General features: G+C 42.2%; 1 long non-coding RNA gene across 1 annotated transcript; it reads right to left on the reverse strand.

Annotated features, from left to right (window-relative positions):
- Positions 1 to 6,355: 6,355 nt before the first annotated feature.
- LOC121674985 lies at positions 6,356 to 24,511 on the reverse strand. The gene is made up of 3 exons (XR_006019914.1): positions 24,501 to 24,511; positions 11,412 to 11,414; positions 6,356 to 6,475 (listed from the first exon to the last, which is right to left on the reverse strand). It is a non-coding gene; the product is annotated as an uncharacterized LOC121674985 (long non-coding RNA).
- Positions 24,512 to 25,533: the final 1,022 nt, after the last annotated feature.

The following is a 25,533-nucleotide window of genomic DNA, read 5'->3' on the forward strand; positions in this document are numbered from 1 at the left end:
GCAGCTCCATGGGGAAGTTTCAGACATGCTCAAAAACTCTCATAAGAGGTGGTTTACTCCCACCTGCCACTTTTAATAGATTAAGTTCATTTGACTAATTTTTTTTTCATGTTGTTTATTCATTTCATTCCTGCAACTCCTCATTGGGTGAATTTCTTCCAAAAGTTAAGCATTAGCAGGGTTTCTCCAGGAAGGGGAAATTTGATCTGCGATCCACAGACCCTACTCCTCAAAACCAAGCAGCAGTATTTTTATTAACAAAAACACTGCTCAATTGAAAAGTTGGCCATTCCATTAAGAAAAATTAAAACATGATTTTGGCATAACTAGAACAGAACTGTAGCTAAAAGGCTTATCTGTATAAAGAGTGGTAATATTATGGAATTATGGCATTGCCATCACAGAGTTGAATTTCACACTATATTGGCTGCTGCATCCAGAGTTTAGCTATTTTCTCCTTCCATGTGTTTTGCAGAGACCCAAGCTACACCTCTTCAGGGTTTTACAAGGAAACAGAAAAAGCTTTTATTTCCCGTTTAATACAAACAGAATAAATCTAGTTTTAATAATAAATGCTACTAGAAATAGTATTAGTTGCTGAGAGTGACTAAAAGTGGACTAAAATTCTTGATCAAGAACTAGAACTGAAATTCTTCTTGATTCCTGAGCAAGGCCTAAATTGCAGAATGTGAAAAGAGCAGGTAAAACTGTGTGGAAGAAAGAAAAGTGAGAATGAGCAGGAGATGACAGGGAGGATAAAAATGACATCCTAGCAGCAGAGTACAGTCACGTGCAATATATCACTCTCTTTTTTCCTTCAAGGTGTCCCAATAATACACATGAAAATGACCACAACAGAAACTCAGGATTAGAAACATATGCACCATTGCCTTTGTCACTTTGAACACTGCCATATGCAGACAGCACAACATAAATATTTTCTCCTGCCCCCTTGTTACACAGCCCGCATTGAAGTGTTGTCTTCTGTGGGCTCAGCACACGGCATCGCTGCATCAATCAGCGTGACACCCTGTAGGTTAACACACAGAAACTGCCAGGTTAAGCCCTCCCTGTCTCAGTTCTTGATGTCAATATACAACAGAGCCATCTCATTGCATCTAAACTTGAGTTGCTCCACGGGTGAATGAACAGCATAAAGCCCTGTGCTGGGTCTGAACTCAGCCTCACACTTCTGAAATTCTTTGGGGCTTCCAAAACTCTCTGACGGATTTAGATCTCCAGCTTTCCTGAATGGTTTCAATAATAGACATCCAGAGACTGAAGTGCAATTCTAAGGCAGACTATGTAATGTGAGGGCAAACATTTTGGGTAGACTGTAGATTTTAACACCAAAAATTCGCATCACACCTACATGCATTTGCCATTTCTGCTTAAGTGTACACAGCTCAGAGATGATGTGTTAAAACATCATCAGTGGCGGGGTAGGGGGAAATAATTATTGCTTATCTATCAAGATTGAATGATTTTGACTTAATGGGGAAAAATACAGCCATAATACAAAATCTGTCCCCAAATGCTGCAATATGACTACAATCTGTGAGGTCAAGTTGGCCCTGCCCACAATAATTAACTCCCACTCTCATCTGGAGGGAAAAGTAATTGACCTATAGCATAATATAAAGAGGGTTCTAGCATATATGCTATTTTATATTGTGAGCACTTAGCAAACCTATATGGCAACTTCATGCTTAGCAGTGTAACTACCTCTGTACAGCCATGCAAAATAGCACAATTATCTGTGGAGGTAAAGGCGAACTGTCAGCTAAACCAAGGGATTAATTTTTGTGATAAAAAAGCACTTCTCTCCACCAATGTATTTGATTTTTCAATTCAAATTGGAAATTCCTCCTTGGAAACCACTGCTGTCAGTAATCCTTTTAATTAATAGTATCCAGAATACAATAATTTCTATATTCTGTACCTTAAATTAACTGAAATCTTATATATTGCATTTTTCACAACACATTTACTTTCTGGTCAGGTTCTTCAAAAGAATTTAAAGATGAGGAGCACTAACCTAAGAAAAGCAACAGATAATGCTTTAAGGTCAATCTTCAAGCCACAGAGTGGAATGAATTTGGCATCCACTGGATGTCAATGGAGGTCTGCATTTTATCTGTATGCAGGAGATGGATGTGTGTTATTTTAAAACTAGATCTCATTACTGATTTTATTAGGATAATTTTGCAGGTTTTTAGAGGGGATGGTTCTTTTCTCAGTATTATTATTCAGTGCCTTCTTGTAGCTGGTAGAGGGAGCTGTTATCACAAAAAGTCAAATGCCAGTAATGTAGAGACAATGTCCATTATCTCTCTCTCTCTCTCTTCCACTACAGGACAGAGGTAGATTCAACAAGTTTGGTACTCCGTCAGGACTGGGAAGTGCAGGAAATACTGAAGGTAGTTGCGGAGAAGGCAGCAGTGAGGCTGGCATGATGAGAAAGATTTTGCAGTGAAGTGGAACATGCCAAAGTGATGCTTGGAAACCATGAGAAGTATCATGTTTAATTAGTGTGGCTGTGCAAATGATGTAATAAGGCATCTGAGAATGAATTTGAATAGCAGTTGGATAAAAGATTAGCAATCAGCATGTCTGCCATCCATCAGAGGCCCAAGAGAGGGACGCACAAGACACTTACATTGTCATATGCATCAGAAATGTCTAGATATAGAAATACACACTGACAAAGGATGGTGCAAGGAGATGGTGGAGTAGGCAGCTGTAGGGAAAATCTGGGCAAATGCATAGTGGAAAGCTGAGAAGGGGCAGGACCCCATAGCACCTAGAAATCCAGTAGTCCCTGACACACCAGTGTGACAGAGGCCAACTGTGGACAGCAGCTTATGATGATAAAAGTAAAAATTTCACAGAGTGTCTTATAGCAAACGCACAGTGCAAGAAAGTGAGGGGTAAAGGATGAGATTTGCACGGAGATTGAGCTCAGTGAGGAAATTGCAAATTGCTGCTCTGCAGAACTTTCAAAGGGGTGAGGGTGTGTGTCATCATTCATTCACTAGCCAAAAGCAATGGCCAAATGCTGGCAGACAGTGTCATCCCATTGTTCTGCAAGGTCTGCAAGTCAAAACAGATAGTGAGTTATTTGGTGAGGGAGGGAATATCTTTATTAATATTAAATAAATTACAGCACACCTCCATTAGAATTCAGCCGATGGGCAATGACCAGACCTAGCTACAGTGATTAAAAGACCTCATTCATATCTAATGATCACGCAGAGTAATAATCTCGTTGTAAAAGGCAATCAGACACTTGTTCACTCTTCTTATCTCTGCTCCACATTTGTAGTTACTAAGAAAGGATCTGCCTTTGATCATCTTTTTCTGTGCTGCTCTTAAAGCCATTTCATTAAAGGGCCAGAGTTTCCTGGATTAATGGCCATTTGTCATTTCCCCAAATCAATCTTGCCTTGAGTCTGTTGAGACCTTACAAACATTTCCTCAAATTTTTTTCCAGAATTACAGTAGTTACTAATGCTGTGCTCAGATGAGGAGGTTTTATTTAAAAAGACAGCCAAAAAAAACAACCAAAAATGCCCCTGCCAGAGCAGCTTCTATTTTTTATTTAAAGGTACGGAAATCTTAACCAAATTTTTATTTTAAAAAAGAAATAAATATATTGACTGCTATGAGTTTTGTCTGCCTATCTAAGAAGTCTTAATTCTTTCAACCTTTCAATCTGATTATTTTTTTGAGTTGCGTCCAGAGCCTGGGCTCAGCCCATCTGTCGCTGTTGAGCTCTTTACTATTTCTATTTCATTTATATCTACCACATCTGCTTTTTAGGCTCAAGCCTGACTGGCAGACTTTTTTTAAAGAGCCAAATATTTTAATAAAATCAGTGCCATGCTAAAACCTCTTTGTTTTTTTTTCAAGGGGAAGACTACCACCTCCACAGTCTCAGGGAAGCATAGTGATTCTGTTTGTTCATAAAGGAAATTCAATCCTTCATACCAGTGGAGGGCTGAAGTTCAGTGGCAGAGCTTTTCTTCAGCATTCAGATTTACCTGGGAGCTGGTATGACTGCCATCCTAAGGACGAGGGGGAATTTCAGTATTTAGCTGGGATATGAATTTTGATTTGGGGTTTGTGTTTTTTTCTTCTACAGACAGAAACAACTTTCCAGTTCTTCAGTGGCACAAGACCACGAAGTGCCATTGGTCCATCCCTGTCCTATGCCAAGGTTACTTCCCATGCAACTCTAGCACACTTGCTAAGAGGTGTTGCAGTGAGGATTCTGTAACACGATGTATCAAACAAGGAGGCCCATGGGAAAGAAATATATATGGTCCGATTCTTGGTAGATGTTTCAGAGATGTTTATTTCTCCAGGTGCATGGCCGGAGCTCTGCTGAGGAACTGTTCCAGTCACAGGACCCGAGGATCCTTCTGCCCGCGCAGGGAACACAAACCAACCAATGGGAACGAGGCTGAGCAGGGGCAGGGAAACCCCGTGTCTGTCCCCTCAGGGCTACATGGCAGGGGGGACAAACCCCAACACTTCACCCATTTATTTTTAACAAAAAGAGATTTAAAACCTAACATTGAAAACAACAAGGACAGTTTCAAAACAAAACAAGCCACCCTCCTGAGTCTTTGAATGTCTGAACAGATTCTCTGGAACATCTTAAGGCTGACAGAAGGGAGACAGGACTCTCCGGGCATGTTTTGTGGGGAAACTGAGGCAGGAGAGGGTTTAATTTCTTCCCTCCCCATTTTCATCCCCCCCTCGGCGTGGGAGAGGAGTTGTAGGGAAAGGGAATTGTATAGGGAAGCCATGGGGTGAAAAATGGATTAGGAATAAACTGGGGAAGGGGTCAACTTAGGAAAGGGTTCATACTGGGTATAGGGTAGAAGGGGAAAGTAGGCTGTGGGTAGGGAAGTTGCTGGGATGGATATTGTTTATAATTTTGTGCATAACGGCTGCCTTTGACTGGAATACCTCCAGGCCCAGTAACATTCGCTGCTTGTAAACCCTTCTTTCCTTGCACTATATCAAATTGTACAACTTCCCCATCTCCTACACTTTGCAGGTAATTTTTAGGGTTATTCCTTTTAATGGCAGTTCTATGGATGAATAGATTTTCCCCTGTAACATCTCGTGTTATAAATCCATAGTTGTTTTTTACATTGTACCATTTCACAGTTCCTGTGATTTTCGTGGCTACAACTCCTCCTATCACGTGCTTGCGTGTTTGTCGTGGCTGCTGGTCCCACGTGGCTGCTGCCTCACCGACTCCGACGTCTCGGCCGGGCCCCCGCGTTGCGGCTGCTCCGCGCTCTCCGAGCGGCGCTGCTCCGGCGCGTGTCTGGGCTCTGCGCGGCCCCGCGTTGCCATCGCCGCTGGCTCCGTGCCCTGTGAGCGGTTTCGCTCCGCAAACTCCACGCTGCTTTGAGAGCGGCCCCGTTCCGGCTCGGCGCTGCGCGGCTTCTCGTGTCGCTGTGGAAACCGCCGCTTCTCCCTCCGCAGGGCTCTCCGAGCCGTGTGCTCAGAGCGGGCTGCCACGCCGATGCCCGGTTCCTGGCTGCTCGTGGCCCACGGCACCCGCGGCGCCTGCGGCATCGCTCCCTCACTCGCGGCCGCGTGGCCGGGGACCCCGAGACAGGGATGGGGTCCACGATAAGGCGCGTGCTCCCGAGGGGGCCGGGCGCATCCAGCACAGGCACCTCCGCCGGCATGGCTGCAGTCATGTGCTCCCGGGACGGCGGCCGCTCGGGCTCGGCCACGGGATTATGGCCATCCTCTGCTCTAGGGGTAATGGGACCATACAAATGCTCCTGAAGAGCTTCACCGATTACCATGGATCCACGGAGGGGTTCAATCACTAATGCATGTTCTGTTTGATCTCTCATCTCACTCAAGATCTCGGACCAAAACCACCCGTGAATAGTTCCAGGAGGATCAATATCAAAAAGTAAGTCTCGAGAAATATAGAAGAAATTTTTGAAAAGCCAGTTAAAAAAATGTTCTAGATCTCCCGGAACAAATATTTTCTTGTTTTGTTGTTCAAGGATTTCTTTAACTTCTAGACACATTTCTTTCTGTTGTTCAGAGAGCCCCATTTCCCATGATTCTTCCATAGTCCAGAGAGAATATCCAAACCAAGGTGAGGAGAGATCTACAGTGGTTTTTACTTACGAATTTTCTGTCCTTAGGGATCGGTGTCTTGCCAGCAATTCTCCACCATTTGTTATAGTGAGGATTCTGTAACACGATGTATCAGACAACAAGGTCCGTGGAAAAGAAATATATATGGACCGATTCTTGATAGATATTTGAGAGAGGTTTATTTCTCCAGCCGCATGGCCGGGATCTGCCGAGGAACTGTTGCAATCACAGGACCCGAGGATCCTTTGCCCGCACAGGGGAACACAAAACAACCAATGGGGAACGAGGATGACCAGGGGCCAGGGAAACCCCCAGTGCCTCCCCCCCAGGGCTACATGGCAGGGGGGACAAACCCCAACAAAGAGGCATAAAAAATTTAACACAAACCACACAGAGACCTCTTACCCTTTTCAATCAAACCATGCATTTTTATCCAGCAGGTCTAATTTACTCCACACATTTACAGTGCTGGTATGGAGATGACAAGACACTAAACATTCACTAATTATGTCTCAGTTCTTGGATATTATCACAAGACACATGTCCCTAGATTTTCACCATATTCTTTAGGCAGGTAATTCCTTTGCACATGGATTTTCAGAGCTGCTAATGTGTTAGTCGTTAGGGTGACACCAGAGACCTGAGGCTCTCAAAATGTTAATTCCAGACCTGCTAGGCTGTGGACTGGTGTCAGCTAAGAGTATTAAGCACGCCTTTTTCCTAAGCAATGAGGTCTAGGCAGAAACATGCTCGGCCATTCACCATCCAGCTGCAGCTCCTGCAAGCGAGGGGTATTTCTCACCTCTCCAGATCGAGTGCTTGCTGTGTCGTTTGGACAGGGTGGGTGACAAAGGTGTAGCCTTGGTTTGAAGTTTCAGATCATGACAGATTATTCCTGTCCCTAACTGGGGTAAAAGCACACATGCTGCTGCTAGCAAGCAGTAGCAGGACATCACAATTTCACCTGCCCCTGGCAGCCCTCTTTGGTGAGCTTGTGCCACGGAGGAACCCACACACTCATCACATTCAATGTGAATTGGCCCTGTTGAAAAGTGGGCCTGTTGGGGTTTGCGCCTGCTCAGCCTCAGCACTGTGCAAGTCACAACATTACATTCTGGTTGTCTAATTCGATACCTCCATCAAACACAGCTACAGTTTGTAAATGTGATTGCATTGCTTTGATTTTTACTGTTTTAATAGTAATTCACCTAAGTGACTCCTGTTCAATTGAGAGGTGTACACAGGTCACGCTTCATTCAGCTGGGGCGGTTCAGTTCGATCAACATTCAATTCTTGCAATGAAACCTTCCACAATTAGGCTGGCCAGGACCTGCAAGATGAAATTGTGATAACAAATGACATTCTTTTCAAAAGAGGCCTGAAATGCCTGACTGGCAAGACAGAAGGCAGCAGAGAGCTGAGGAATCAAACCTCACAACAGCCCTCCTTAAACCTACAGTGATGTAGCTACCATGCATCTTATTGAAACAATAAAAGCTATTTTATATGGATCCAAAAAAACAAGGGATTCAAGGAAATGTTTCTCACAGCTGAGTGGGTATTTCCCAGGACTTGTTGGTTTTATTACCTCATCTGTGCCCTTAGCTATGAGCAAAGTAGTGCTGAAAGCTCCCCATTTAAAGCAGGCCATAGCAAACAGAGATTTACCGTCTCTCCAAAGCTTGTATAAATTTACTGTGGGCACAAACTCAACAAAAGCTTATAAAAGAGGTACCTGTGGCTTCCAAATTAAGCCCATTTTCTCTAATTAGCCTCCTTCTTCACAATTTTCCTTTTTCCTCTACTCTTAAAACAGAAAAAAAAAAAAGCAACAGCAATACTGTGAAGGCCATAAAATCCGTGTGCTTATACTGAGCAGGGACTTGACATGTTAGAATTTTGCTGGAAGAGAAGTACAAACTTAACTGCAAAATGGACGAGGGAAATTAAGCATTCTGATTGACTTGGAAATGATTGTGAGAAATCTTATCCATTTGCCTAACGTTAATTTCCGCCTGGTTATATTCTGAAGGAGTTTGTCCTCTCCTTGGAAGTTAATTCCCAGCATAACTGTTCATTGTTTACAAGCCAGTTTCTTTTAACTCCTCCTGCTGACAGAGCAAAACCTCATTTCATCTTTTAATCTGATGGAAGTCTTACTGAAAGCAGCCAGCACAGAAGTAGTTTATGGCAAATGCCATCCTCGCTGTTAGATTATCATTGCAGAGAGCAGGGACAGGTAATTAGTTTGTTAATGTTAAGCAACTGCAAATAAAAGACTTCTTCTAGGACCGACGTGTAACAGAAGAGCTCTAAGCTAATAATTTTAATAAGTAGCTTAAGAGGAGTGAATGGCTCTGATAATTAGAAATGGCTACAGAGCAAAGAAGGTGGTTCGTGTGCCCTGTGGTGGGCTCAGAATTAAAGCTCGACTCTCCATAAACCTAGTTCATCATGCCCAGTTTTAAGCTCTCTACAGCATTGGGAGAACATGTACAGAGAGTGCAAGGTGAAAATCCTGAGTTATCTTTGGCTCCTAATTTGGATGTTTCAGGGCTAAGAGCATCTCAGCTTTCCCAGCTCTCTGTCATACAGGCAATGGACACCTTCTGCCACTTCCCTAGGGAGCATGGAGCATAAATTGGGCAACCCATAGCAGCAGAGCCATCCCATCCTTTATTTTCAGTGACTAAAATTTCAACCAGTTCTCCTGGAAGACAGTGATATTCAGGGATCAGAAAGCTAGTGGGTGGGGAGGAAGAAATTCTCTCTCCTAAGACATGGGCATTCAAAGCCAAGGAGTCTGTACTTTCTAAATCCAGATTAAAGAGCCTAGTAAAAAGTGCTTCAAATCTGAGCAATGGCCCAAGCACTGCACTAGGAATTACTCCTGCATTTTATTTAGCTGAGCAAGAGGCATGATTCTCTGGAGACAGTAGACCAGTGCTTTACACAGATACTGCTCCTAGGTAAGGATTTGAGAGGGAAAGGTTCCCTTTGTCCCATTGGCTGGCAGATTTGTGTACACTTATATGAAAAATTCCTTTGTGTTGGGTGTGCACTGTTGTTTGCCTCAAAAGAAGGGTGAGCATGGCCGTGGCACCTGGACCTATTTGCACATCAGTTCGTGGCAGCAGCTCTGATGTCTGGAGAGGTTAAGACCCTTCACCTACCCTCCTTCTTCCCACTGGGCCAATACTGCACACTTTGAGTAGCCACCCATATTGCTCTTGGCTGAAGCAGGGCAGAAGGTACAGTGATGTCCAGGTGGGAGAGGCACCAAACAGGGCAGACTGGGAGCTCTGTGTGCAGCACCTGCAGCCCCAGGAGCTGACCCAAACACACTCTCAGTCAGCCAACAGGCATTTGTCCCCACAAAGCAGTGGAGAAAGGTGTCGTGCTTTCAAACAGTCCCGTCCTGGCTTAATTGCAGGAGGGGAAAAATAAGTTCAACCAGGACAGGTAGCTGAATCACTCAACTTACAACCTGCAGGGATGAGCCTGGATAATCAGGGAGGCTCTTTCTGCTTCTAAGTACACATTGATCTATTCACTGCATGCTGAAAAACTTCAGGCTTTTATTCTGTACCAACAAACCGTGCTGTCATTTAGGTTGCAGCAGATATTTACCCCCTTCCTGCCTCTCCTCAGACACATGAATAGTGTTATGAATGCAAAGAAAATATCTGTGAAAAATAAAAGGTCTCACAATCAGTGAAACCCAAAGTGAGCTAAATTTAACAGAACAGGCCTGGAAAATCATCTGTTCTCCATAAAGATATCACATAGCAGCAACATGCATGTAATACAATACTTGAGAGCTTGTTTGCTTGTTTTAGCAAAAAGAGTTATTATCAAATTACTTTGAAATGTTTACACTGCATGTGAGGTTTTTCTCCATTTATTTGTTGTTTGCAAAACATGGTCACCTTTTATCTTCACACAGAGATCTTGATTTTTACCTTTATCCAAAGTTAACAACGCTAACCCAAAAAATAATTTAGTGAAGGTGCTTAACAGGACAATAGCAATCAATTCCTTCAAAATAGCTGGAGAAATTAAGGACTATTAAGACGTGGAAATGATGGATCAGATAGGGTTTAAGTGATCATCTAGTAGTTGCTAAGCCTAATTTAAATACAGGAAGAATATCCCGTTTCATCAGCTTCCATCTTCAGGTTTAAGAGCTTCTCAAGTCCTCATTTATACCTGAAGTGTCACTGGCACATACATTAAAGCTGACAAAATCCATTTACCGCAGCAAGCTGTTCAAGTTCATCTCCTTATTTTCTCCAATCATGTTAATTTTCCTTTAGTGTTCTTTGTTTATAAAAAAAGAAACAAACAAGCACTTTGTGTTTATTAGTCTGAAGTTCTTCCGCAAACATTTATGTTCATTTAGGAGCTGAACTTGTGAGCATTGCTGGCATTCAGTCCAATTGTTCTATAAAATCCCCAGCATCTCTCATCCTCTGGACATTGCTCCTCCCTATCTCACAAAAAAACCCAAACAAAGCACCAACCTTGTAAAACAACCTGCCCCCAATAAACACATTTCTTTAAAGGATGCTCAAAATCTTAAGAAAGCTGCAGCCATCTGATGTATAAACAGAAAATTAAATAAGAGCTTTATCTGAGGCTGCTAGGCATTACTGTTCAAGGAAAGTCATGCATCCTTTCTCACCCTCCCTCAGCCACAGGAAGAAATTCTGGAGAAGACAACCCACACCTTTTCCAGCATCCTCATTATAATCCTAACTTTTTTCCCTAAGAAAAGTGGAAATTTCTCTGCTCCTGTCTGGGAAGCAGAGACAGCAGGTCTTTACCTTATGACTTGAATCTTTGGTATCTAGCAAAGCACATGCTCCAACGAAAGCTCAGCACTGGTCTCCTGCCCCTGCTTGGGCCCCAGGTCCCATGAAACCACTATCCTAACACATCTGCCACCTCACTTACGTGTATCTGAGTCTGACCAGTTTGGAAATGTGTTCTTGGGGAAGGACAGGAGGGAGTCAGACATAGAAAGTAATGTCATAGCAGCCTCATATCCTCAACACACAGATTTTAAAAAAAAAAAAAAAAAAGGTCTTTTTCGGAGTCTCTCTCTTTGGGGAAAGTTTATTTTCCCCCAACATAGGCAGAGCCCTCCAAACCCATTTACTTTTCAGAGAACCTGTCAGAGGGGTCAGACCTGCCCAACCCAGCAGACATATGAAGAAAAACAAGGAAACTTTTAAAATACTGTCAATTCATTACCGTGCCTCAACCCCCTCACTAGAATGAGCACAGCACCTTACAAGAGCTGAAATACTGAGCTGTGTCCCTCACTGTTGTTAATTAGCTGCCCTCTGTTGATTTATGCTGGCTGTCGTCTGCTCCACTCTAGCCATATTTCAGTGCTGCTAAGAACACACTCCTGGAAAAAAGCTGCAGAAATTCCCTCTGGTAACACAACCGTTTCTCATCCAGGTATCATATCTGCAGGTATAAATCCCAATGTCTCTGAACCAGCACCCCACAACCATCCTTGGCATCCCGGTACCACCCCAGTCCCTCTGCAAGAGTCTGCTTGCTTTCTTTTGTTGCTGTAGTCCCATCTTTGCCCAAACATCCCTGTCTCTTGAAGGGACCCCTGCTCATCTCTCCTTTATCTTTCTTTGCCTCTTCTTCCTCGGGAAGTCCGCAATCCAGTGAACTTGAAAATGGTTCATTGCTGGAATTTTTCACCCTCAAAGGTCTGTAAAGTATGTTAAATCTTTTCTTTTGATTTACCTTCTGGTGGTTGTACTTCTATGTGAATGAAATCCTACAAGGGACCTGAGCAGTGGGCATCTCTACCACCCATACCTTATACCATGCATTGCTTTGAGCAGAGACCTAACTCTAAAGCCTTACACTACATCCTGTAGCTTATTATTTGTGCCTGTGGCTATGGCTCACAGTAGTGGTGCATTCCCATCTTCTCTATCACCTCTCCGCTGTGCAGCCCCCATAAAAATCTTGGTTCTTCAAAACGTTCATTTCTGTCTCAAGCTTGAGCTTGCCCTTTCCTCTCACGTCACAAGCCTTGCTGGGACCTCTCTCACTCTCAAACCACATGTGTGAGAATGCAGTTTGCTTGCAAAAATGTTGCTGGTATGCAACAATACATCTCACTCACAAGGGGAAAGAAAAATGAAGCAAAACCTAAACAAAGCCCACCAAGAAAAGGGATCTTTTTGCCCCTTAACTCCTTTTTTTTTTCCCCAGACAGTTTCCTCCTTCCTTTACCTTCCTATTTTTTTCCTCCTTTTCCCTTTGCCTTTACTTAGGGCTCTTCTCTTCCTGCTGTCTCTGGAACCAAAGCCTGTTATATTCAGATCCCATGTAGATCTATCCACGTATCTGAAGATAAGCACCAACAGAAGTGCTCGTAAAATCAGCACCCTGACGAGATGAGATCATTTCACACATGCTGTTTGTTTCCTGTTATGCTGGGGAATTTACAGTGGCTGCTGGCCACTATAAATACTGAACCATCAAGACAGCTTTTCATATATTTCACTGCAATAGTCATTGCTGCATTTTTGTCCTAAGAGTAATTTGATTTGTTGTAATTGATTTGGGTGAGTTTTCATTCCTAATTAACTGCAGTTATGATGCAATGATGCAATCCTTGTTCACAAACCAGGGGCCAGAAGTGAAATTCAGAACAGGGTAATAGCAAGAGGATGGAGGAGAGCCTTACCTGCCAGGAAGGTGAGGCAGGGGGCTGAGGAGCCAATTAGCCATGGTGTTGATTGGTACACTTACATCAGTGGTGTGAGGGGACAAGCTCAATCTTCCCAAGCTTGTGGCCAACACCCTGCAAAATTCATTTCTTTGTAAGTCTTAGTTAGAAGGACATGCATCAATAAGAGCTGCCTAGTGCTGTTTTGGCAAACTCTGCCTTTTGCTGGTGGTTGGACAAATGTGGCCATCACTAACTAGATCATGTGGTGGAAACCTGAGGCCATGGAACTTTACAAACACACATTCACTGCCACCTCTGTAAAATCCTCACTTGCAGTCAGAGCCTCCAACTGCTCATGGACACATGCAGGGCAGGAGCATCTCCCACCATCAGTCTGTCAGTCAGGCCAATGCACTGACCTTTGTTACCTGGAATTCATGCTGTTATATCTCTACTTCCTTTCTATTTTTTTTTTTAAATCAAACTATTGAGACTGCTTAAAATTTCTTAGCTGGAATCCTTTTCAGTTGCTAACCTTGATTTTGGGAGTGGACTGAAAGCAGGAGTCACACAAATTCTTCCTGAATACATTAATCATGAGTCTTATTTCAGAGTTGCCTTTTGAAAAGATTGTTGTACAAGTCAGAAGGTTCTGTAAGCTCAGACTTGAGATGAAAAGACTTTATTGGCAGCACTCTAAAATTCTCCCCTCTATTTGCAATGCTGCTGCAGCTGCTAGTATATTGATACAAGGTGTGTTCTGTTAGTCCTTTCCTGGTATTTCTACTTGGATCAGATAATAGTAAATGCAAAACCACCTGTGTATATCTCCTGAGGAACTGAACTAGGCATTATTGATCACAAACAGCACCTAGTTCCCCCTTTATTTTTTCCCATGGAGAAACCAGTCAGTGAAAACTAGCTGTTTTAATCAAACCAGAAAACGTGTGCAGTTGGCAAGGATTTTTGTATGGTTTTTTAACACCCCATAGCTCAAACGCTGTGGGTTGTCATTCTTTTCTGCAGAAAAAGCTCTGAGCTAGTTTTCATGACGCACCATGGTCATGATGCCACTGATCTCCCTCCCTGTTCAGGAGTCAAGAGTGGCTACACAGATCAAGCCAGGTAATTTGTGTATCTGATCTTCCCTGTTTAACCCAGAATCACAGTTTCCATAAGGTAAAAGAGAAGTATGTATAAATTAATATCTTTGTGGATTTAAGCGACAGTACTTCTGTTTCCCACTAGAACATTCTAATACACAGTTTTCCACAGGGTAAAAAAATAATCTTACTGAAAAAACCCAAAATACTTTTATAATCAGTCCTAATAACTAGCTCTGGGCACAATCTCCCTTTGCCTAGAATGAACAATATTATGGAAGTTCTTTTTCCTCTAGTTTCAAACAGATAAGCTGAGTTAAGATAATGGTAAGTTTTCCACAAATCACAGCCTCCAGGATATTATCCATTTTTTTTCTTCTCTGGGGTTGTCCTGGTGAGGAATGGACCATTGTCTTCATCATTCAAAACCCTAACGGAGTTACAAGGAAGAAGTAGTAACATTAACAAACTATTCAAGCCATGTGTTGTAAGGAGCATAAATGATGCTTTCCTCTTGGAAAAATATCTCTTCTGATCTTGGGTTTCAAAATGTAGTGTATTTGTGAAGGAGTCACAGAATAAATGCAGACACTCTTGCTCTGTTTTGAACCTGACAAAATGCTGCTTAATTAAGTGACAGGAAACCCTTGCATCTCCAATGAGAAGCTGATCCAATCTTTCTTGTGCTCTCTTTTCTTATTTCTTTTCCTCTCCAATTCTTTAATAACAGATGGGCACACAGGTGTTAACAATATTCCCAGCTTGCCCAATGGCAGTATTGAGGCGATCTATATGCTGCTATTTACATTAATTGGCAACATTGCCCCAATGGACAAGCTATTATCTTCCTAAGCTTTAGTTGTCTCTTTCTGAATACTTATCTTTATCCAACCAGTAAAGTCAAGGTCCCACTCTATTGTTTTCTCCCACAGAGGGTGATTCATTTGATAATGTGGTTTCAAACACAATCTCTTCCTAAATTATCCTATCTATTCCATTATTTCTTTTCTATTATCTTGAAAGTCCGAAAGACTAGGTAAAAAAATTAAGTGCCAAATTCACTGTAAATTTAGAAACTCAGACTGACATCTCTAAATCCCTTTGATTAGATTTTGTGATGTCATTCTGTCTTTCCAATTAACTTGGGGTGGTGTACTGGTGATAAAAAGATTTTGTCAGTATTTGTCTTCCAGATATTGTGTAAATACAAGTCTCTCTCTTCATCTAAACTTAGTCTTTGTTGCAGAAGCAGTGAATATTTTTTTTTTTTTAATAAAGGTCATGCTTACTTTCTTTCCATGCCACAAAGACACATTCTGTATGTGTGGAAAGTCTCATAACTGAAGAAAAAATAAAATAGTCTGGAACAGGGACTAGTCAAAAATGCTCTTGGGGAAAGCAGTTACATTTATATTATCAGGACAGACAAGTCTTTTAATGCTGTGATACTGTCATAGCAATTCAAAGCTAAGCCACTTTATAAATATTAAATTCCTAAGGAAATGGAAATTCATGGTGTACTAGTCTCAGAATGTTACTTCCACCTGTCACTTAGATCCTGAACGTATGGTCTCTGAACAGCAAAGGACTTTTCCAATATTAAGATGTAGGTGTCAGGTATTTCCTTGTAGCTATGTATAAGAAGATAATTTTTTTGTTGCTCTGCTTTTCTCCTGAAGGATATGTAAACTGCCTTCCTCTCAGCATCATCCTCTGCCCACAAGAAGTGGTCTGTGGCCCTGTTCTGCTGTTGTGTATCTCAATTAACATCTAACATTCAAGTATTGGCAAAAATGAGTAAAAAAACCTTTCCTGATTATTCAAGGAACAGCTATTTCAGGCCAACGCTCTTTGTTGACCAGTGCTCAAGGCCAAAAAGCAAACCCAAATTTTGTCTGGTTAGCATAATAGCGAGCAGGCTGGAGCGTGGATCCTACACACTGCACCCTTGGCCCTGTTCACCAGACTTTGCTCAAGACAAGCCATTACACAATGGGCAGAAAGGCTGGCAAAACTGCATCTTGAGATCTCTGCAAAAATACCTATGGCACCATCCCAGAAACAGAATCCTATAGAAACATTAGTTGTCATACGTGTGAGTTACTCGTAAGGGGACCTCTGACTTGCCTGAGAGCATGTGAGCACCTGCCTTAAGACTAGCTCTTAAAAGCCACTAAAACAGCCCCCAGGAGCACTTACCTTGTTTCTTTCGCATATTCACCTAAAGAGCTTTGTCTACTTAGCTATGTAGTGCTGAGTGAAACTCTTTCTTTGTTACTGCCTCAAAAGCTGTGAAATAATGCCTTATGACTTCTCCTTCTCTGGGGTGAGAGCCCTTCTCAACTTCCAGGCAACATCTTGCAGACAGCCAAGGAGAGATCTCTGTGCTCAACATCTTGTAATAACTTGAAATCTTTGTCTTGAACCCACAGCTTTCTCAAGAGCAGGGTCATTGTACTGAAACAGAAGAGAGCAAAGCTCCAAGCTATCAAGCAGAGTACAAGCAGATTAGGAAGAAATGAAATTCATCAATACAGTGCCCTCTTGGTCCAAAGTTCACTGAGAGAGAAGGGAGATGTACAATGCACCCATCTCCTCTTAATTGGCTTGAAACTGCTTCCTACCATGCTCAAGCAGATGTGGTGTCAATGGAAGCCATGCTAAGGCAGAAACTTTTAATTATTTTAAAAGCTGGGACTTGACAGGGAGAGAGAGAAACAAAAAAAAAAAAAAAGCAAGAATGGGCTAAAATTTTCTGGAATAAATCTGAATTTGCTTCCAAAACTCTTGTGTCCAGCATTTATTAACACAAAAGTTGTTCTGCAGGACATAAGAAAAAATGAAAATTCTGTGAAGATTTTTGCAGAGACGCATATTTGTGGCTGAATCCTTGTGATTACGTGGGATTTATTTATGTCCTTAACTCAAAAAATTGCATCTGTCAAGAGGGAAGAAAACAGGCAACATACCGCTTATCACAAACCACAAGACAACTGGCTGTGGATTGGATATTTGAACCATTAATTATAAGGCAGAAGTTAGACTGAAATACTGTTACATATATATGACAACTATTATTCTTGAGCAGACGTAATCTCTCCTAGATAACTGATGGACAAACAAACAGCAGCTAAGGCAATTAAACCTGTTGCTCACCATGAGTATGTCTGCAGTGCATAACATGGGTTCAAATAATTTTCTTTACCTTCAATCTTCCGAAGTATTTTATGGGGAAGCAGAGAAGGGCACGTGCTTTTGCTGAGATGCAGTTGCTGTTCTCTGAGCCTCTCCTTCCCTCTGAAAAGGACTGCGCATGATCAGTGAGGGGTTGCTACCACAGGGCAAAGAGGTATTGGCAGTCTGAGTCCTGGGTGGCAGGAGGAGTCCAGAAGACACTGAAGCAACAGAACGAAAAAAAAAAAAAAACATTTGAAGACACAGGAAAGAACTCTGTGGTTCTTTTTGCAACCAGGAGGCAACAAAAAGCTGCTGGTCAGAAAGGAAACCCTCTGCAATGACATCCTATACAGGGCAGAAATGTTTTTATAAACTCTGTTCATTTAGTTTTCTCTTTTAAAGTGTCACAGTTGTAGATCTAAAAGCTGAAAAAGCTGAAAGCCTAAAAGCTGAAAATAAAAGCCCTAGGGTGTGCCTGGGATCTGCTCGTTTAAACCTACAGTTCTGGAAGAACTCACCTCATCTTAGAGATGAGACCATTGTGGAACAGTTCACAGGCCCATTATATGTTCACATGGCAAGTATGAAACTTTGCTACAGCTGCCTCATGTAGTGATGAACATCTGTAGGTCTTAGCATAATGTGTGACAAATGTAGAGTTAATTAGTGTTAAAAGGCAAAACCAACTTTCACTCTACTTTCCTGTTAAAAGTGCTTTCAAAAGCTGATTTGGTATTTCTCTCAATATTTTATCAACTTTCTTGTCACTGTGAAATTAAGCCACCACTGATACCCTCTGGTAAAACACAGCTCCAAGTCCTACATTTTTCTGGTATCTACATGCAATAGACTGTAAAAAAAGTGTTTACTGTTGGCAGAACTTACCTCCCACTGGTGCTACAGGGCTTTTATCCTTGAGTCCAAAAAGAGAGTGAGACTAGACCAGTGAACTTTGACAGATTCCAACCTACCTTTTTTTTCAGTTTTATGAAGCAAGAGTGAGATCAGAGGAAATATTTATTGCTAATCAAATATTGATGTATTACAATAAAAAAAAAAAATATGGCCAACTATGATGATCTGTTCATTGTGTTTTTGCGGGGCGCCTCTTGGTACCTGTACCTGCTGGGATTTAGTTTAGCACATCAAAGTGTCTGTCCGGATCAGCATTTCTTCATAGTGCTAACAGGATCAGTTGAACACCAGCTCCCCTTCAGTGCACATGTATAGAGCATCCTAGAAAAACACTTTTCATGAAAGAAAAAAAAAAGACAAATTTGTGCTGAAAGGGGAAAGAGCACAGAAAAAATAGGAAAATCCCTGATGGCTAGAACCTAACTAACCTGACAGAATTAATGAGCACTTGCTACAAAATCTTCATAGATTCTTCTACATGACAAATATCTTCTTTTTAAAGCTCACAAGTTACCTGGAACATTTTGCCTTTTGGCAGCATCATGTAGCCCTGTACCCTCTCAGATAAGTCTCATATCTGCAAACGTCCCCACACAGACACCTTTGGGCAAGTCCTTCTGCACTCTGCAGACCATCTTGTCTATCCAGATGGAGTAGAAGGTGCTTTCCTCCCCACGGGGTCACTGTCCCAACACCACATGAGGTTGCCAGCTGTGCTGAGGCACCCAGATGGGTTATGGAGGATCTCAAGGTACATCCAGTGATGCCTGAGGTAAGCCCAGGCTAATAGCTCACACATCTATTCTGAGCACGAGTGTCCTTTCAAAGACAACCCTGGTTACATGGGGTGGACTGGGCCAAGAGCAGCCCTTGTCTAATGTGTCAAATGCAGGACATCCTTAAGAGCTTACAGAATTAGGGCACTGCTTGCCACTAAACATGCTCATAACCATCCTGAAAGCTTAACTGCTTGAAACTATAAATAACTGGTTTCCCTTTTCCCCTGTGACTGTTACTGCATTTCTTTAAGGTTCTCAGTTTAAAATAAGCACAGACAAAAACAATGCACTCAAAGGTGCCAAACTGTGCATAAGGGAAAGGCATGTGCAAGAGTGCAAGCTATTCCTGAAAGTCTGACAGGCTCATGCAACGTTTCCCTTAGTTTAATAATAAATAATCATAACACTCAAAGCACACGTATTACATTAACAAGCACAGGATGACACAAAAAAAGATGCTCTTTTTTTTTTTGGCTGCTGAGACTTAGTTACACAAACTACTTGCCAGAACTGACAGCTAGAAAGAAGATGGGATGAATCTTCCTGGCTCTTGGGGGCCTTTCATCTAATTTCTAACTACTGCAGGTGCCCCTCTTTTCCTGCTCTCTTGTTTTGACCCATTTTAGTTGATATTGCTTCTGGAGTTGTGTGGTAAGGAGCACTAGGGTAGATGTAGAGATTGTGGCTGAGTGAGGACCTTCTAACCCAGAAGAGAATCCAATAACTTGGCCAAGGTGCAGCTGAGGCCAGAAATCTGAGCAATAAGGATGGCCTGAGGTTGTCCAGTGGTCAACCTTCAAAGATTATCAAGCAAGGATCAAGGCAAACACACTCTTGGCAAAGAGAAACCATGGAGAATACAATATAACTGAGTCCAAAATAACACAGATAAACCAGGTATGAGGAAGAACAAGCCTTCAGCAGCAGAAATCAAGAATAAACACGATCTACAGAAATGCAGCTACAACTAAGTAGTGGATTGAGCAGCCAAGAGAAATTGCTCTTGGCAGGGGAAGTTTTGTCAGACTTTTAGTGGACAAGAGAGGCAACATTTTGGGCTCCCAGGTTCTTCGTTCTCTGAAGTTGTGGAGCTTTGTTGATCAGGACACAAGCAGATGGCTCCTGGCCCCTTCAGACAGAACATCTGTTATCCATGATGGCAAAAGTATTGACCCATCTGTGACCAGGCTGTGTCACTGGTTGAATTTCAATCCACAGAATTACGTTGCTGTTACTCTGAGTATTCACCGAAGGCAAACACATCACAATGCACAAGAGTTCTTGTCCCACATCTTCTCACAGACTTCACGGTGTCAGAGATCTTGGCAGCATCCCATAGGTGCTACTCCCAACTCGCCTTCCTTTCCTTTTCCTGTTGGCTTTTCTTCCAGCTCTGGAAATCAGTGCAGCCATTTGCTTTTGCTCCCCACATATGGGTTTGCATTTTGTTAGACAGAACACCATGCTGGCATTTATGCTGAGTTTGTTTTATTCAGCTGTTTTCCACTCCCATATGTACAAAAGCTGTTTTTAATTCTCACCTCTCATTCTGATGCTTATATATGCCTCTGCTTTTCTGAGTTATACTTGCTTTATGACCTTCTGCTCAGTCAGAAAGTTGGCAGGTATTTGCTACATTCATATGAGGAGGACTACTTCTCTTATCTCCAGCAAAACTGCCCTGGCGATTTTTATCTGGATTGCAGGAGATTTTTATCTGGATTACACCTACAAACACATTGTCCCTGTGAAAGAAATGAGAGAATTTTCACTAGTGCTGGACTCCTTTCTGGGTCTGGATTTCTCAGTCAGTTTGAGAAGCTAATGGGTAATGAAGACTTGCCTCAAACAACAGAGACCATCAGGTGTGGAGGAGAACACTTTAGAGAGGGAGTGAGGGAAGTAGGAATAGTTTTGCCTTCAGAAATGAATGCTGAGGGCAATATCATACTCTGACACTTTACTGGCCACAGCTGGAAAACATTCTGCTGCTTTTTAAATATGAAATTCATTGTAGAGTTATATTTCATAATCATGCACACCTTACATTTTTAACATTGCCGGGAAGACTGTTTAAATGTCTTAGCAGAGAGGGAGTGTTTGCCATAATAATGTCTCCTGAAGAGACATAGCCCACAAAGCTCAGGATGGTCTTGGCTGCCAACTGTCCTTTTAGCAAATGAATTCCCATCTGTGTGGGGTGAGGGGCGTACTGGAAGAATTTCATAGAAGGATCAGAAGGTATTTCTTCACCAGAATTACAGTTAAATAAAATTTGGTGTAAACTCAGTCTGTCTATCTTAACAAATACCAGCTCCTCGGCTTTGTTAACTAGCTGTCACAGTTATCATCGTTACACATACACACATGGTGCTTTGTATAATTTTTTTAAACCTTTTAAATTACTGAGAACAAAAATAGTACACTGAAGTTCAGATTTTGCCATGAGAGCCTCTAACAGTAATGCTTCCGTACGGATTTCATACCGTTTATTCTCAGTTGTACCTTCCATGCTTATATAAGAATGTTTGTGCACTATTGTACACTAGATTTAGATAATGCTTTGAATATAAAACTGACCAGACAGGAAGCTTGTGCACATTTCATGGTAGGTCTGGAGGTCTTGAGCCATAGGGTGGAGCATGACCAAACCCCACTGGGTAATTTTTGCAAAAAATGGAATCCCATAGTTTTGGGTTCCCTCACCTTCATCCTAAACAAAATTTAAGCTTTTCCTGCATTCAGCCTTATGGCTACAACATTCATCTAAGTCCTCTTTCTATTCTTTAGGCTGAATCAGGGCAATTTCTCTCTTTGGATGACTGCAACTCAGAGGGCAAGGGTCTGAACCTGCTTCTTTTTTTTCCATCCAAAATTGGTGTGCTAAACCCCATGAGTTTAAGAAAACAGAAATATGTGGAAACATCACTAAAAGCAATACATAGCTCAAAAAAGTTATGATGTGACATGACATCATATTCTCACAGCAACTAACTCAATCAGAAGTGTTCCTAGTAGTTCCTATATGGTTTGGCTGAGGGCACCTCCTGTAAGCATCAAAGGTGATTATTGAATTGCAGACCATGAAATCATTTCTTTGGTACAGTGTAGGTGCCACTGCAGCAAATCAAGACATCTCCACGCAATTTTAGCAGTTGTGTATCTAACCCAAGGTGCCCCCCTCTTTCTGTTACTTATTAAGACAGGGGGGGAAATGCAGATATTTTGAGGATGGGGTGTATACTATATTAAGTATGAGTAGCCCACAAAAACTTGCTTGCATCCCTTGTGTATTCACCCAGTGGCAGATTTGTAGTTTCCATTTGGAGCTGACCCAACTCTGAGAAATTTGCCTGGCCGTGACTCTCATCTGGGTTCCCCATTTCAGTCAAAATCAGCTGCACTCTAAAAGCCATCCCAGTTGGCTGGGGAAAAGACTCCACATTCTGCCTTAAGTTACACAGATGGAAAAATACGGCTCAGGTCTTTCATCATTTGTTCACGTTGTACAGACAGGAGTCCTTAGCATGCTGCAGCAGAGCTTGGAGTACCACGGTTTTACAAAGTCAGAGTAAATTAGAAAGAAAATGGATAAAATCCCCTCATAGTTCACTGTTAAAGAACAATCATACAGCATCTGCCTTCATGTCTATAGCTGCATTACAATGAAGGAGACAATCAGTCTCAAACATACATTGCTAGCTTGGCTTATCATCTCCTACCTCTCAAACTGATCCTTCTGCCTCTATTAAGTAGTTTTCCATTGACATTTTCTGTTCTTTTTCAATACACCAGGAGCTTTTGATGACATTGGCTGTTACAGGACTTTCAAAACTCCATCTTTTATAATATGAGGACAATCTGACTTTCTAAAATCTTTTCTTCTGCATTTATCCTTAAATGGTGCAGGTTTTTTGAAAGGACTGGATTTATCTTAATGGATTTCTCTGGAGTTCCAGTCTGCTCCTGTAAAGCCTGGAAAGCATAAGTCGGGAGGAAGAGGAAGGTATTCTGAATATGAGCCTTTTTTGAAATTGACCTTCTCTTAGGGTGGGGAAGTGAGGTGAGCTGATATTGCTCAAATATTTTTAAAACCTCAGGGACACAAAACTTTGCATTTAATGACATTTTTTAATGGGACCTCCTGCCTGTGAAGCACCAGTAACCTCTCCTTCTAATTTAACAGTAATTTTACCGCATGTATTTATTTATTTATTTTATCTAACTGGTTTCTCTTCGGCATTACCTATTATGACGAAGGTTGTTAACCTGTTATAGATCAGTTGAATCATTATACCCACCCTCACCTGCTCTTAGTAATATTGCCACTCTGAAATTGGTAGTAAGTCATTATAGACTTCTTTTCCCAGATGTTTGCTTCTGTCATGATGCTGTTACAAAAAGCCTGGTAGCTTTTAAGCAGTCAAGAGTAACATGTTGGATCACAAAAAACAAAAAGCAGAGTTTCCATAAGAATGCAGCCCCCTGTTGTTCTTTAAGTTCACAAAGCTGCTGAAAGGAAAATATACAGGAGTTTTCCAAGGCTGTAGCTCTTCACCCCCATGTGCACTGCTCACAAGTACAGAGTCCCTCACTCTTGGTGAGCTGAGGTGTTGTTAGCAGCAAGGGTCAGCTGGCACTGACACTGAGAAGGACAAGCATGGCCTGTAGCTTTCACACTTCACTTTCACACTGTGCTCCTCTGAAGGTCTGTGGCACTAAAACCCCCAGGTCATGGCATTTGCTGCAATCTGAAATGAAAGGTCACAATCAACAGAGAGCAAGAATCACAACTACTTTAGCCAGTGATGATTCCCTCTCTGTGCTCTAGCTAGCTTGCTAATAAGCCTCTGTGCTGGATTTTGACATGTATCTGTGATTTAAGGCTGCAGTTTACATCTTTGTTAATTGTCGGCACTTGGCAATGGTCTTGTGTTTGTGCAGCGTTACCAACATCTATTTGGATGGTGTTACAGAATAGAGTACAGCATGGTCAGTAACACTTCAAAGCCCTTTTTCTCTTAGCTGTCACAAAAAACCTGGTGGATGGAGAGCTGCCTGAATCTCAGGGTTGTGATCAGGAGCACAGGGTCCACTTGGAGGCCCATCACTAGTAGTGTCCTACGGGGGTCAATACTGGGCCCAGTTTTGTTTAACTTGTTCACCCATGACTCGGATGAAGGGGCAGATGCCTCCTCAGCAAGTTCACTGACAACACAAAGCTGGGAGGAGTGGCTGATATCCAAGAGGGCTGTGCAGCCCTTCAGAAGGACCTTGATAGGATGGAGAGATGGGCAGAGAGGAACTGTCTAAAATTCAGCAAAGGCAAATGCAGGGTCCTACACCTTGGGCAGAATAACCCCACACACCAGCACAAGCTGGGTGCTGAGCCGCTGGGGAGCAGCTCTGTGGAGAAGGACCTGGAGGTCCTGGTGGGCAACAGGATGTCCATGAGCCAGCAGGGCCCTGGTAGTCGATGGTATCCTGGGGTGTATTGGGAAAAGCATTGCCAGCAGGTTGAGGGAGGAGATCCTGCCACCCTGCTCAGCCTTGGTGAGGCCTCACCTGGAGTGCTGTGTCCAGTGCTGGGCACCTCAGGACAAGAGAGACAGGGAGCTCCTGGAGTGAATCCAGTGGAGAGTGAGAAAGATATTGAGAAGACTGGGAAACCTCTCTCAGGAGAAAAGACTGATGGAGCTGGGCCAGTTTAGCCTGGATCAGGGAAGACTGAGAGGGACTTTATCAATGTATATGATTAACTGAAGGGACCGTACCAAAAGGATGGAACCAGACTCTTCTCAGTGGTGCCAAGCAATAAGACAAGAGGCAATGAGCAGAAACTGATGCACAGAAAGTTTCACCTGAACAAGAGTGGGGGGCAGAGCATTGGAGTAGGCTGCCCAGAGAGGTTCTGGAGTCTCCCTCACTGGAGATATTCAAGAACCATCTGGACACAATCCAGAGCACAGTGCTCTAGGGAAAGCTGCTTGAGGAGGGAGCTTGGACCAGATGACCTCCAGTGGCCCTTTCCAACTTTAAATCACAGGATCACTGAATGGGTAGAGTGTTGACAAGTAGGAATCAAAAGACTTGGATTCAGAAATGTGGGACACACAGTAAAAACATGCTTAAATATAGGTATGTGTTTAAATAGCCTCCTGAAGCTGAGCCCAAACATTTGCAGACTGAATCTGAGCTGATTAATACCCATAACCATGTTAGATTTTTACTGAGCCCATAATAAGCTCCTCCTTAATGCTGTGGCAAGGGACTAGCGTACACTCACTTCTTATTCAAACACTTATGAAATTATTTTGATTCTAGAACTAATTAACTGGACTGTATCTTAATCATTCCTACTAGTATCATACAGACGAAAGCAAACTATCATATGATTCCCTACCAGCCTGATATATTTTCAATTTCAACGTAACTTAATAATTGCAGTACCAATTAGTTAAAATGTAAGTAGGAAAAAACATTGAATGGAGACATCTTAATTTAAATATAATCCATTAAGTAAAAACTGCTATTCTAATTAGTGATAATGTAGCACAATTAGGAAATAAAATTTGATTGGTACATAGGAATTTAAACTTAATTAGTAACTGCTATCCTAATTAGTAAATGCAAGACATTTTGAGCAGTGTTTTGTTGGGGAGAAGTGCATGTACAGTAGGGATGATGGTGAGGAAAGAGGCAT

The sequence above is a fragment of the Corvus kubaryi genome, unplaced genomic scaffold, assembly GCF_017639235.1.
Source record: "Corvus kubaryi isolate FWS band 111438036 unplaced genomic scaffold, C.kubaryi_AGA036_p1.0 71, whole genome shotgun sequence".
NCBI classification, from domain to species: Eukaryota; Metazoa; Chordata; class Aves; order Passeriformes; family Corvidae; genus Corvus; species Corvus kubaryi.